Source organism: Notamacropus eugenii, chromosome 4 (genome assembly GCF_028372415.1).
Source record: "Notamacropus eugenii isolate mMacEug1 chromosome 4, mMacEug1.pri_v2, whole genome shotgun sequence".
In the NCBI taxonomy this organism is placed as follows: domain Eukaryota; kingdom Metazoa; phylum Chordata; class Mammalia; order Diprotodontia; family Macropodidae; genus Notamacropus; species Notamacropus eugenii.
In genome coordinates, this window is record NC_092875.1 from 64,833,496 (window position 1) to 64,848,510 (window position 15,015).

At 48.4% G+C, this 15,015-nt stretch overlaps 1 protein-coding gene across 9 annotated transcripts in view; it reads right to left on the bottom strand.

The window, feature by feature from the left end:
- CSNK1G2 (casein kinase 1 gamma 2) overlaps positions 1 to 7,336 on the bottom strand; it is a 97,683-nt gene extending 90,347 nt beyond the window's left edge. For 2 of the 9 annotated variants that reach the window (XM_072601496.1, XM_072601506.1), the window contains exon 1: positions 3,291 to 3,886. The gene's annotated coding sequence lies outside the window, so the exon portion shown is untranslated. Of the gene's footprint in view, positions 1 to 3,215; positions 3,887 to 3,935; positions 4,024 to 4,904; positions 4,930 to 7,253 lie in introns of those variants that run through there. The other 7 variants (XM_072601503.1, XM_072601510.1, XM_072601511.1 and 4 more) reach the window with 7 other exon arrangements.
- Between the last annotated feature and the right edge of the window lie 7,679 nt (positions 7,337 to 15,015).

A 15,015-nucleotide genomic window follows, 5' to 3' on the forward strand; every position in this document is an offset into this window, starting at 1 on the left:
ACAGCCATCTTCAGCCAGTTTTCAGAGTCCCTGAGTCACTCCAGTATTAACACTCTGGGCAGTAAGTAAACCTCAGGTGGATGGAGCGGGGCATGAAATTAGTTTACGTACATACATAGATACAAGAAAACATAAACACATCTATACACCTGTAGAAAAAGCCATATCTCTCTCCAAATACAAACACCTTTACTGTATACATCCTTCAAAATTTTCCTGTAGGGTGAAAATCATGGATATACAGGAATCCTACCAAATTTACCACCTCCTCTTACTTTCTCAAACTCCTAATGTCATTACCACCCAGTTTTTAAGAACATACACAACACAGGAAGGTGTGCTAACCTTAGACACTAATCAGTGACTTAAATCACTGAGAATAATAAAACACAGTACAATAAACAAGGAACCTTTTCCTCTCCTTCCCTCAAATACATATCAGCTCTAACATTCTATGGTTTATGGTAACTGATCCACAGAGACTCCCAATTAATAGAGCCCAAGATATTTCAGTGAAATAATATCAAGCAAAAACCATCTTCATATCAGCTATCCACTTTTAATATCAAACTTTAAAAAGGCAAATTGTTTTTGTAAATTTTACATATCAAGATGAACAATTTCTAAGGCAGTCTCACCCCTGAAGAAGTAGCTGCTATTGAATGATAACTAATCTAATGGAGACAGCCCCCTCCTCTCCCTCCCCAAAATGAACACTTTTTGTATTTCAAACTTCTGGCTTTAACAAAAGGGTGTCCAAACATCAACCACATTTTGAAAGGCATCTAAAGTCATTTACAAAGATGCTGCCCTCCCCCATACCTACCACCCTTCTCACATGTGCCTATCTGGCTCTTTGCAGCAGAGCCTTCCTGTTCCCATCCTCAGGTTCACAGGCAGACAGCAAACATCTCCAATGATCTTTTTTTTTTTTTTAAATAGCTTCTGCTCTGGAGAAGGGAGGAGACAGGTCGTGTATGTGACTTGAAGGACTGCCTGATTGCCTGCTTGGACAATTCTTCTGTCAAGAATATTCACCAGGTCCATGGCATTTTATTTGCGTTTGGTGGCAGACAATCTGAATGAGCCCCTAAGTCGTACATGCCAAAGGTCTTTTCTCCTATGCATTGTCATATTAACTTCCCTCCTTCAGCCCTAGTATCCTGGTCACCTTTTCAGTTTGCTATCTGTTCTTTTCCAGTGGCGAGTGGCCTAGAAAAATGGCTACAAATTCTCTACAAACCACCCCTATCCTCTTCCTTCCCATCAACATCCACAGTCACACTAACTCCATATACCCCAGCCTCCTCTTTGGCTTTTTTTTTTTGAAAAGTTCCCCTTCCCCTCCCCAACCTCCCCCAGGTTGAATCCTTTGTACTTTATATGCCTTGCTCTCATCTGAGAGTTGAGCAGATGGATTTTGTCCATAAGCTGGGGAGCACTCTGGGAAGGGGAAATGGAGTCTAATAGAGGCCACCCATGGTGAAAGAGGGGGAAGGGAAGAAGCCCACTGGGAAGTAGTTGGAGGGGGGGGGTTGGGATTTGGCCATCATCACCATCATCTTAGTTTTCCAAAGTAAGGTACAACCCCTCCACCAAAGAACAAACCTGAAAGAAGGAGTATGGGGGAGGTAAGAAGGTAAGGGGATGGGAAAGCGGTACAAAAACCCCCGTCCTCAAAGGACTATAAAAAGTATCTAGACTCCAAATCCCACCAGCTTTAAGGCCTGAGAAAAGGGAAAAAGAGAAGGGTGTGGGAAACTATGGGAAAAACCTCCCTTCCCGAAGTGGGGGAAGGGCACGACAGTACCCAGACAGAGCTCTAAATCTCCGGTCTGAGAGGGTGGAGGGGGGTGGGAGTGAGACAGGAAAACCTCACCCCTCCAAGCCCCCTCTCCCACAAGTGAAGGAAGGGTACGAGGTCTCCAGGTACCAAGGGGCCAGACCCCTGACAAGGGGGAAGTGGGTGGGGGCAGGGATGTATACGTGTGACAGAATCAGAGAGAAAATAGGAAAACCACAGCAAAACCCAGCAGACGGGGCCCCTGCGAAAAGAGGGTGAGGGGGTGTGTGTGTGTGTGTGTGTGTGTGTGTGTGTGTGTGTGCGATGGGTGTGGGGGGTGAGTGTGCATGTGTGTGTATGATGGGTGTGTGTATGTGTGTGTTCATGTGTGTATGGTGGGTGTGTGTAGGTGTGCATGTGTGTGATGGGTGTATGTGTGTGTGCCTGTGTGATGGGGGGGTGTGTGCATGTGTGTGATGGGCGTGTGTATGTGTGTGTGTTATGGGTGTATGTGTGTGAGTGTGATGGGGTTGTGTGTGGGTGAGTGTGCATGTGTGTGTATGATGGGTGTGTGTATGTGTGTGTTCATGTGTGTATGGTGGGTGTGTGTGTAGGTGTGCATGTGTGTGATGGGTGTATGTGTGTGTGCCTGTGTGATGGGCGTGTGTATGTGTGTGTGTTATGGGTGTATGTGTGTGTGATGGGGTTGTGTGTGGGTGAGTGTGCATGTGTGTGTATGATGGGTGTGTGCATGTGTGTGATGGGTGTATGTGTGTGTGCCTGTGTGATGGGGGTGAGTGTGCATGTGTGTGATGGGTGTGTGTATGTGTGTGTGTTATGGGTGTATGTGTGTGAGTGTGATGGGGTTGTGTGTGGGTGAGTGTGGATGAGTGTGCATGTGTGTGTGATGGGGGGGTGAGTGTGCAGGTGAGTGTGCATGTGTGTGACTGTGTAAGAGATGGGTGTGTGGGTGACAGCACACACACTCGTGGGATAAACCTCCCTTCCACGGAAGGGGGAGGGGGCCAGGCGCCCAGGCGGGTTACCTCGGGTTACAGGGGCGCCCCCCTAGGCCCGGGGCACCTCCCCACCTCGGCTGAAGGGTTTCCTGACAACAAAGCCGGGGGGGGGGAGGGGGGGGGGCCTGAGCGGGAGTCTCACAGGAGGGAGAGGGGCTTCTGGAGGGGGAAGGGTCGGGGAGCGGAGGGGGGGCAGCAGGAAGTCTGGGAAAGGGAAGGGGAGGTTTCGGGGGAGGGGAAAGTCAGCAGGGAGTCTGGGAAGGGGGGAGTCTCAGCAAAAGGAGGGGTCTCAACTGGGGGGGTCAGAAAAAGGGGGGAGAAGCCAAGGGGGGTCAGGGAAGAAGGAGGGGCACGGGGGCCTGGGAAGGGGAAAGGGGGAGGGGGTCTGAGGAGGATCGGAGAAAAATGCGTGCCTCGCCTGCCTTCCATCCGTTCGGGACTGCGGGCCTGGAGCAGGGTCGCCCCCGCCCCCCGCCCAGGGCCTTTACCTCGGGCTCCGGGCGGTCACCAGTGGGGCCCCGCAGCCCCCACCCCCGCCGCCGCCGCCGCCCTCCTCCTCATAGCTGGGGTGGGGGGCCGCCGCCGCCGCCGCCGCTCCCGACGTTCCTCCTCCTCCTCCTCCTCCTCTTCCTCGCCGTCGGCTTGCTGGGCCCTAGCCGGCCTGTGGTTTCTTTAAGCCCCGATCGTCGCCGCCGCCGCCGCCGCCGCCTCTTCCTCCCCGCCGGCTCCGACTCAGGCTCCGGCTCCGGCTCCCCCTCCCCCGCCCGCCGCGGCGGCCCGGAGCCCGCCCCGCAGCAGCCAGTGTGGGCAAAGCGACGCCTCCACGTACGCCAGCAGCGTAAGGGCAGAGCCGGCGGGCGGGGGCAGGAGCAGGCAGCTACGCCACGCTCTTGGCGCAGACGTCGTTCGGGGATGCCGGCGGCGGGGGGGAGGGGCGGCGGCTACGCCACGCTCTCGGCGCAGTCGCCTTTCGGGAAAGGGGGGGAGGAGGAGGAGGCCGCTACGCCGCGTTCTTGGCGCAGCCGCCTTTCGGGGATGCCGAAGCGGGAGGAGGAGGAGGACGACGACAACTACGAGGGGAGGGGGGTGGAGGAGGCAGAGAAGGAGGAAACGTGCGCAGGCGGCAGACCCACCCCACGCAGCCCGCCCGCGCAACTGGCGCAGGAAGTGTTCGAGAATGAGAGACTGGGCGGGATAGGCCAGGAGGAAGCGCGGAGGCGGCGGAGACGCGGCTTGGAGGGAAGCCGAAAGAGCTGCCTTTTCACGACAACGACCGCGCTTTCCGGCTTCTGGAAAGCTGACGTCCGCGGTCGTCTCCCGCCCACCGTCCTCGCCAATCGCTAGTCGAGACAGACGCTGGGCCAGCCGAGGAAGGGGCGGGGGGCTCGGATCCTCGGAGGCCTCTCGGCGCTTCCCCCCACCTCACCCCGCCCTGGCCTTTCCAGGAGGCCGCGGAGGCGGGTTGCCATGACGCCGCCCGCGCCGTCGTGGGCATTGCGTCACAATCTCGCCATTTTACGTCAGTAGCGTGAGCCACGGCGAGGCGCCGCCCTCCCTCCTGGGGCGGATGTCGCGACAGTTCCGGCTCCCTGCGGCGATAAGGCGATAGGAGGGTGGGGGCCTGTCCGTCCTTCCCTTCTCTGAGCCTCAGTTTCCTCATTTGTAAAATTAGGGGTCCCCCTTTTAAATACATCCTGAGAAACTTACGAGAGTCGAGGCCCCCCCGGCGGGAAGAACCTCGGAGGCCACGGAAGGGGGACCCCGGGACGCAGCCGTCCCCACCCTCCACACGTTCGACTTGAACGCTTCCAGCCCTGGGCACATCTGACGCTGGGCGGCTGTCCTCGGCAGGACAAGAATTGTCCTTATGTCGGGCCAAAAGTCCGACGGGGTCGTTTCCGTTGTTATAATAACTCTGCTCGCCCCCCTCCTTGGAATCCCTTCCCCCTCCGGTCCGTCCGTCCAGAATCCCGGGTCGGATCGGTCCGACCGCTGACCTGCGTGGGTCTCCGCCACTCCCACACCTTCACCCCCGGCCCCCTCCTGCCTTTCCAGGCTTCCTACACCCCCGCCCCCCACACTTGGGGGCACTCATCTCCCACCTCCGAGCATTGTTACCGGCTGTCCCCACGCCTGGAGCGCTTTCCCTCTTCATCTCTGTCCTGGCTAAGATACCACCTTTTGCAAGATTTCTTTCCCTTCCTTCTTTCAGTTCTCCTTGATGGTTTTATCTTTCTTGACAATGGGGTTGAAAGTCACTCGCCCAGGCTCACGCAGCTAGTCGGTGTCGGGTGCTTTGGGATGGATTTGAACTCGGGTCCTCCTGACTCCAGACCCGCCGCACCATCTGGCTGCCCCCAGTCCTGCTTGATCTTAAAGTGCCTTCTCAGTTCATCCCGTACCTCGTGTTTGCTGGTCGTCTCCCCCTGCCCCCCTAGACTGAGATCTGGGGAGCAGGGGCTGTTCTTGCCTTTCCTTGTATCCCCCCCCCCCCCAGCACATTGCCTGGCCCAGAACAAGTGCTGAATGAAGGCTGGTGGACTTGACTGTAGTATTTTAAAGCTTACCCAGGCTCCTCATGATCTCAGAGTGGCAAAGATAATCAAAGACAGAAATAGCGGATGAAAGGCGAGAAGATGACCAACTGAACATTGGAAACTTTTGGAAAAGTTTGAAAATATGCAAAAATGATGACTTTTATACCCTTTGACCCAAGGATCCCTTAGTTGGTATAAGACCCAAGGAAATCAAAGATGGAAAATAAGGTCCCATGTGCTAAAATAAGGGTACTTTTATGGTAGCAAAAAGTAGTAATAATAAAATTTAAATTCCCCCTCCTCTACAATCATTCAATATTCCTTCCTTCTTTGAGGTTCACTCTCTCCAAATCTGTCACTCAGTCTAGAGGTTGGTAGCTATTATCTAACAGGAAATTCTTCCATGCTTGATGAGTTCACCACCTGGTTTATAGTGTATCTAAGTGAAATCCTTCTCTCCTATAGCAGTTTTCAGTACGTTCATTCCCTACAATCCATTTACGCTAGCGCGTCTAAAGTTCCTCAAACATAACAATCCAAAAAAGGCCTTTGCTTTGGCTGTCCCCCATACTTGGAATGCTTTGTTCCTTCACCTAGTCTATGTTGTGGTTTTTTCTTCCTTCAAGATGCAGGTCAAAACCTGCCTTCTTCTGCAGGAGGCCTTTCTTAGCTGCCCTAGTTTCTAACGTCTCTCCTCCCTTTCAGATTGCCTTCCACTTACCTTGTGTGTATTTTGTATATATCGAATAATCTACACCTTGAGTTCCCCCCTTAGACCATGTGCAGAGTGTGATGACCTAGAGGAGAAGGTGCATTACCCCAATTCAGAGCATGAGCAGATATCCCATGACTGTTTCCTACCCATTTACTGCCTTTTCATCTGAAGTGGATGAGTAAAGTAAGCTGGAGTAAACCTAGCAGCAGTCTTTTGAGCTCTGAAAGATTGGAGGAAACACCAGAGATCATGTGGCAAGGACCAGTCAGTCCTGGTTGCTATATAGCCAAAGTAAGCCAGAGCAGCCTCAAGGCATGGTGGCCTGTGAGGGAATTGAGGAGATTAGGGCAGCAAGTGGTTAATTGTGAGAATTGAGTGAACCACACTGACTCTATCTTGTGACTGGAGCTAACTCAGTTTCCTTTCTATTCAATGATGAGTCTAGTCCAATTTCTGTCTTGTAAGAGAACTTTGTTCAGTTGTGGGAATTGGGAGAAAACCTTATTGTATTGTTTGAACCTTACCCTGTGTGTCTGGGAAGCTAGACCACCTATACCTGCTGTGTAGAGGTCCTTAACTAAGGACTTCACAATACCCTCTTCCCTCGGCATTTTCAAGAATGTGGTCGGTCTTAGTTCTCCCACCTAATTGTTCCTTCTTAGCCCTCTTTGCTCATTTATGGTTCATATTATACCCACTTACGGTAGTTGTTCCCCAAGGCTCCGTCAGGGCTTAGTTCTCTTTTATCTTCATCTTACTTCATGACATCATCATCATAAGTTACATTTTTATGCTGAAAACTCCCAAATTCAGCCCTAACCTTCCTTTTCCACCAGTCCAACAGCCTATAAGATTTCTAAGTGGATATCCTTGGAGGTATCTGAAATTCAAAGAGTCTGAAATGGAATTCGTTATCTGTCCAAGCAAATCAGCCCCTCTTAAAGCTTCTCTGTTATTATCAAGAGCACCATCTCTCCAGTGACCAATCTTAATCTGAAGCTGGGACACCTGTGGGCCCCTGGCTAAGAGGTCTTCTGGACCCTCCTGCCTTTAGAGTGGATTATCAATAGTAACTGCTGCTGTTTCCCTCCCAGTCTGATGTTCTTGTTTTTCTTGGCCTCATTAAAGGGGCCATGCCCTGGCTACTTCTTAAACAGGCCTATTCAATGAAGGGGTGTTACCTCACCCTAAGTGAGTACCTGCAAAGACCTAGGGTCCAAGGTCTCTCAGTGCATCCTGGGTCATCTTCAGTCATTCTGATGCACATCTGGTCACTGGATTCAAATGGCTCTGGGGGAGAAGTGAGGTTGGTGACCTGCACAGCCCTCCCTCACTCAAAACAAAGTCAAGTGCTTTGGCAACAAAGGATGAACACAAACAATCCCACCTTAATTAACACCCACAGCATCATCTTCTCACTCTCCCTCACCTCACAAATCCAATTAGGTGCCAGATCTGGTTGTTTCTATCATCACAACACCTTTCACATACCACCCTCTCCATTCATGAAGTGCCACCCTAGTTCAGGATCTCATCACCTCAATACCTGGATTATTGAAAAAAACTCCTGTTCTCCTAATTCCAGCTTCCCCATTCCAGTACAACCTCATTTCCTAAAGCAGAGGTCTGACTACAACTTTTCCATCTCCAGACTTGATAAACTCCAATGGCTCCATATTAACCACCAGAATCAGATATAAAATCCTTTGTTTCGGTATTTAAATAATCTCTTGAATTCTTTTTATCCTTCCAGTCTTCATATACATTTGCTCTTCCACAGGAGGAGCTAGACTGGTCTACTTTCTGTTCTCCACGGAGAACATTCCATTTCTGGTCTCCATGCCTTCACACTGGATGTCCCCTATGGCTAGAATGTTCTCCCTCTCCATCTCTACCTTTCAAAATCCCCATTTCCCTTCAACATTCAGCTCAAATTCCATCTTTAATATAAAACCTTTCTTGATTGTACCTTTCCCCTCCCCTCCAGTTCCTTGTGTACTCCCTCCAAAAACTACCTTGTTTTCATTTTGTATATATTAGGCAAACTCTTAAGGGTAGAGAAAGGGAAAATTTGGTTCACCCCTCTCCATGCCCCCACGTCAGCTCAGCTGATACACTCATTGGATGGTGTTTTAATCGTCAAGAAGATAACACCCTGAAATCCCTTTACAAAGTATAAATAACTCCGAGAGAGTCGGGAAGTGACCAAATCATTGGATAAATAATAATTGGTCACTTCCCAGGGTAACCCTTAAAAGACATAGTCCAGACAGTTTGAATCAGTCTGAAGAGAGAGTCAGGAGTCAGGGAAGAAGCCAGTTCTTTACTACTTTGGGGTAGGAGCACTACCATTCCCAGCACTGGCCGGAGCATATAGTAGGGGTAGCAGACCTACTTACCCAGGAGGTAAGCTTATACTCAAGGCAGCGTTCAGAGAGTCAGTTCAAGAGAGCTTAAGGTGCAGCTGAGGAAGACATAGACTCCAAAAAGACACAGGTAGAGGACAGTCACCTGAGGCTGGAAGCAGCTTACAGAAGTGTGACCTTTGGCAACAAAGAAGAAAGTTAGCTCAAGAGAGAGCTAACCCTGGCAATTAAGAATTGTTCTGCAGAGAGGACTCCCAGAGGAGATAAAGGGAGTTGGAAGCCATTCAGGCCTCACTGGCAGAGTAGCCTTGGCCACATGGTTTCCCTCCATGGGAGGAACCTCATTACCATTGTATTCCAAGGTTGTACCTACTCTTCTCACAAACTCTGAGTGTATCTGTAGCAGAGTAGGCCCCAGGGTTATGGGGGGATTGTTTTGTAGCTACTGTTTTTATTATGCCTTCTTAGTAAATCTCTGTAGGGCATTTACCTCTAGAATCAAATATAAACTTCTCTATTTGATGGTTAAAACCCTTCACAACCTGGCTCCTGCCTACATTTCTAGCTCTTTTCTTCTTGAGACATCCTGGAAGCCTCCTTAAACTTAATTTTCCCCTTCCAAAACTGAGGGGTGGGGCATTTCTGTGAGACAAACATCCTGACGCATCCTGAGGAATCCCAGGTCTTGCCATCTGCCCTCTCCAACATTTGTCTTCTCACTTAAATGCACTCCTTGAGGGCAGGGCCTGTCTTCTTTGTATATGTGTATCCCAATGGGCATTACTTCACCCTAAGTGAGATCTCCCAGGGCATCCTGTGTCATCTCCAGTCATCCTGATGAATATCTGGTCACTGGATTCAGATGGCTCTGGAGAAGAAGTGAGGCTGGTGACCTTGCACAGCCCTCCCTCACTCAGAACAAAGTCAAGTACAAGTCGTGTCATCATCCTCTAATGTCATGGCTCTCTGAAAACAAAGGAAGAAGGTAACCTGAGAGTAGACAACACTGGACCCCTGCCTAAGGGCTCTTCTGGATCCTCCTGGCTTAAGAGTGATTATCAATAGTAACTGTTGCTGTTTCCCTCCCAGCCTGATGTCTTTCTTTTTCTTTGCCTCATTAAAGTGGCCATCCCCTATCTACTTCTTCAACAGGCCTATTCAAGGAATGGGCCTTACCTCACCCTACTGTGTTTGTCCTTTGGTGCCTAAGAAAACCAGGCCATCAGAGAAATGATGACATGACTTGCCCTGGACTTTGTTTTGAGTGAGGGAGGGCTGTGCAGGTCACCAGCCTCACTTCTCCTCCACAGCCATCTGAATCCAGTAACCAGATATTCATCAGGATGACCGAAGATGACCCAGGATGCACTGGGAGACCTTGACCCCTTTAGGCCAAGGTCTTTGCAGGTACTCACTTAGGTTGAAGTAAGACCCATTCATTGAATAAGCCTGTTTAAGAAGTAGCAGGAGCATGGCCTCATCAATAGTAACTGTAGCTGTTTCCTTCCCAACCTCACCCTAAGTGAGTACCTGAATAGACCTTGGCCCCTTAGGCAAAGGTGAGTTTTTTTCTCTTCCTCAAAACTCCTGTCCTGATACTTGTAGACCTCCAGGTACATATCCATTCTTCCTCAAGCACTCTAACCATCCAGTTCCTCAACCTGCTAACTTCCCATCACCTACTCCTCCAACCTACCTCAACCACAGGCAAAAATGGTTACACCCTTGATTTTGCCATCACTCACATCACTCACCACCTTCCTCTTCAGTATTCCCCTTCAGTATCTGACCATACTCTATTGGCTTTCCGTATCTCAGTAGATCTCCACTTACCAAACCCGACTCTTTGTACATACTGTGACCTCCAATTCCTTGACTCCTCAGTTCTCTCCCAGGTCATCTTCCTTGCATTTGCTACTCTTTACTCTTTCTCCTATTTTGACCCCTTGGTGAACCAATTCAACTCTACATTATCTTCTTCTCTTGAGTCTCTGGCCCCCTTATCATTTCGCCAATTGTTACCAGCCTTGGATCACTCCCATCACTTGCTGCCTTCGTTCCTACAAACGAGTCACTGAACAAAGGTTGAGAACACCACACAACCATTCTGATTGGGTCCACTTCAAACTTACATTATCCAACCTCGTCTGGGCCTTCACTGCTGCTAGACAATCCTTCTACACCTTGCTTATCAACTCGCTATAGCACTCTCCACAGGGGTTCCTCCAAACTTTTTCATCCCTCCTCAAACTGCTAATGCCTACTTCCCCTCCACTCTCATTTGAGAACCTCATCTCATATATTGCAGGAAAAAAAAAAAGGTAAGCAAATGTCTCTTCCTCATTTCATATATGCCTTCTGTCACTATCTCCTCCTTTCCCTCTGTCTCACATGAAGAGGCAGTTTGACTCCTTTCAAAGACCAACCCACCTACCTACACAAGTAGTCTCATTCTATCCCATCTCCTCCAACAGATTGCCTCTTCTGCCATCCCCACTCAATCCCTTGTCTTCAATCTCTCCCTGTCTACTGGCTCTTACTGCCTATAAACATTCCCATATCTCCACCATTCTTAAAAATCCTCACTGGATTCTTTAATCCCTGTTAACCATTGACCCCTATCTCTTCTGCCCTAGGTGGCTAAAGTCCCTGAAAAGGCTATCTGTAATAGCTGCCTTCACTTTGTCTCTTCTCACTTCTTAATCCTTTACATCTAGCTTCCAACCTCATCATCCCACTGAACCTTCTCTCTCCAAAATTACCATTGTTTTCTTCTTTACCAGTTTCAACGGTTTCTCAGTCCTCACTGTTCTTGCCCCGTCTTCAACCTTCGACACTGTTGATCACCTTTTCCTCGATATTTGAGATTCTCGGCTCTCTAGTTTCTCAAGATACCATTCTGTCCTGGATCTCTTCCTACCTATCTGCCTATTTGCTGGATCTTCATCTGCCTCATGCAGATGAACTGCAGGTGTCCCACAGGCTTCTGTCCTGGGTCTTCTTCTCCTCTCCCTCTATACTACATTCACCTAGGGATCTTCCATGGACTTAATTACCACCTCTATGCTGATGATTCTCGAGTCTACCTTTCCTGCCCCATCTCTCTACTTTCTCATCTCCAGCTGCTTTCACACGTATCTAACTGGATATCCAGCAGACATCTTAAACTCAGTATATTCAAAACTCAACTCATTTTCCTTTGCTGTAGACCCTCTCCATTTCCAAACTTGCTTGTCACTGTCAGCCAAAATCTTGCAAGTTCCCTAAGCTCCATCTATAGCTATCATCCTGAACTCTTCGCTGTCTATCACCCCTACATATACAGTCTGTTGCCAAGGCCTTTGCAACATCTCTCGAAGACACCCTTTTCTCTCCTTTGACACCAGCTTCCCTGTACTGTCACTTTACATCTGGATTACTGCATTAGCTGCTTGTGAGTCTGCTTGCCTCAGTCTCTCCCCACTCTAGTCCCTCTTCCATTCAGCCACCAAAGTGTGTCCTTAAATGAATGTCTGACCGAGTCATTCCCCCACCTCCTCATCCCCTCCCTACTTAATAACTCCAGTGGCTCCCTATCACATTCAGGATCAAAAATGCTCTATTTGGCATTCGGAGCCTTTCATTACCTACTCCCTTCCTACCTTTCCAGTCTTCTTACACCTTACTCCCCCACCATGTACTCTCCAATCCAGTGACACTGGCCTCCAGGTTATTATACAAACAAGACACTCTCTCTCTCAGCTCTAGGCATTTTCTCTGGCTATCTCCCAGACCAGGAATTATCTCTGGTTCCCCAGGCTTCTTTCAAGTCCAGCTAAAATCCTATCTTCTACAGGAAGTCTTTTCCCCAAACTCCCTTAATTCTATTATTTTCTTATGTTAATTATTTCCTATCTTGCCTAGTTTGTTGCCTCCCCAGTTATGTGAGCTCTTGGAGGACAGACTTTTTTGCCTCCTTTTTTATTCCCATTGTGTAGCTTAATGAATAGCATGTAGTAGTTGCTTAATAAACATTCATTGGCTGATTGACTGACTGACAGACTACCTAGGCGGAGCTCCATGGCTGGGTAAAAGCCAGGGATTGATGCTCTTACCTCTAGCAATGTCAAACCTATGGGCTTCTCCTTGTTGAGTTCAGTCATGTCCAACTCTTCCTGACCCCATTGGGGGTTTTCTTGGCAAAGATACAGGAGCAGTTTGCCATTTCCTTCTCCAGTTCATTTGACAGATGAGGAAACTGAGGCAGAAAGGGTTAAGTGACTTGCCCAGAGTCACATAGCTGGTAGGTATCTGAGGCTGGATTTGAACTCAGATCTTCCTGACTCCAGGACCCCTGCACTGGGCTACACAGCAGCCCTGCCTACTTGCAAGGTTTATGTTATCTAATCTTAACTAGGCCCTTACTGCTTCACAGAAATTATTTTGCTCTTCTCTATCATGCTCACTTAAACTACAGTTCCAAACTTCCTCTTCATATACACATGCATAAAACCTTGCTTCCTATTTTCTTAAGAAGTTTAAGACTATCTTCTGTGAGGGAGCTCTCTCTTCTAATCTGATCTCCAGTCACTAGCCTCCCTACAATCTATTGTCTTTTCCTTTGCTCCAGTCTCAGAGGAAGACAAGGATCCTTTGTGATCCTATCCCTTCCATCTGATCAACTCTTCAATTATTCTCTCTATAATTTCTATAATGTCTCCTAAACCTGTGGAATGAATGAATCCTAAGGATAGGCTTCTATCCCACTCTAATTAATTTAAGGCTTCTACCCCACTCTAATTAATTTAATCACAAAAGACTCAAAACACTCAATGGTCAGTTGTTTGTCCTTCCAAAGAGGACCAATGATATCACAAGGTGATGTCTTGATTCATGTGTGAATTGGATTTAAGTGAGGCAGAGTTTCACAAAGTCATCAGCCTCACTTACTCTTCCAGAGTCATTGAAGTCCAGTGGAAGAACAAAAATCAGGACAATTGGCAATGGCCCAGAACACAGTGGATGACCTTGGCATCTTCAGTGATGACCAAGCTCTAACATTCCTTAGCACCTGCTTCAGTTGCCTTCATAGCTGTTGGAACAAATTGCGCTCATCTAACCATTCCACCAGGGGAAGTCTTTGTATGTTTGGTATAGACATCTCCCTAATTCATCCAGGGGTTTGAGACCTATTGGTTACCCAGCTGCACATGCTACAGTTCCTTAGAGTCACAGGTGAGAGCTGAGTGAAGGTGGACATCAAAGATGAATGAGAAGCCCTGAAAAGGGGCTCAGCAAGCCCTCACACCAGAGTTACTAGTCCTCCCTGAATACTCCCTACATCCCAAATAGACAGTGACGAAGTTTTAAATGCATAAACATGATGATTTGCATCCATATCTGATCCTAAAAGATCAAACATATCTATTTGGTCTTATGGATAAAAGAGTACTCAGTCCATCATTAAGCTCAGTCAAGTTCAGAATATTTCAGGCAATAGTTGGGTAATGGTGAACTCTGAGGCATGGCTGCCCTAATAGATGGCTCAGATAGGACACATGGCAACTGCATCTGTGTCAGTGAGTGGAACTCCTCTAAATTTCTCTGTCTCCTCCCTACCCTGCCCCTCTCCCCCAGCTATTGACAATTTTATTGAAATGACTAACCAGCCAGAGGACACAATGAGCAGGAGTGTAGATATATAGACACAGAGATGCGGAAAGATAGTCACCCAGTGGAGGAAACAGCCTCAAGAAGAAGGACCACATCATAGAGAAGAAGGCTGGCTGAAGGCTCAAGAAAGTATTTCCATTAATAGTCTAAGTTTAAGCTCATTCTTCTCATGAACCCATGTCTGACTGAGTGATATTAGAGGAAAACACACTGGAAGGTGGGAGTATACTAAAAGCCCAGACTCTCGGGGTTACTCTTGGAACTCTGAGTAGTAGTAATCAGCTGTCCTTTAGATACCCAGCCTGCCAATGTGAATGGGAGTTGTAGAGAGAAGCAGTCCCAGGGGGTTTCCCAAATGAAAAAGCATCATTAAACATTGTGCTAAGACTGAGGACACATACAAAAGCAAGACAATCTTTCTCATCAGACAATACATATAGGGCAGTGATGGCCAAGGGGGAGTAAAATGAAATCACTAGGATGTCACACCTTTTTCAGTAGCAATGCTACTATTAATTTGATTGCTATTCTCAGAGTAAGATGTACAGTACTAAGGGTAGAAGTGAGAAAGGCTCCATAGGATAGGAGGAAAATGGCAGGGCTGGGTGGCTGAGGCCAGATGGAGCCAGGAGTTAGTCAGCTAGAATTTGATAAGTACCTACTATGTGCTAGAGACTATGCTTACTTAGCCCTGGGGACACAAGGCCTCAGGGCAAGAGCTCTTTGCTATTGGGACATCCATTCCCTCTACTATTCCCTATTCCCTCACTTTCCTCTCTTTCAGATCCTACACTGGAGTTTACCTGCAGCTGTACACTCTATATTAGGGGTGGGAAACCTGCAGTCTCAAGGCTACATGTGGCCCTCTAGGTCCTCAGGTGTGGTGCTTTGAGTTCAAGTTTTACAGAACAAATCTTTTATTAAGGGGATTTGTTCTGTGAAG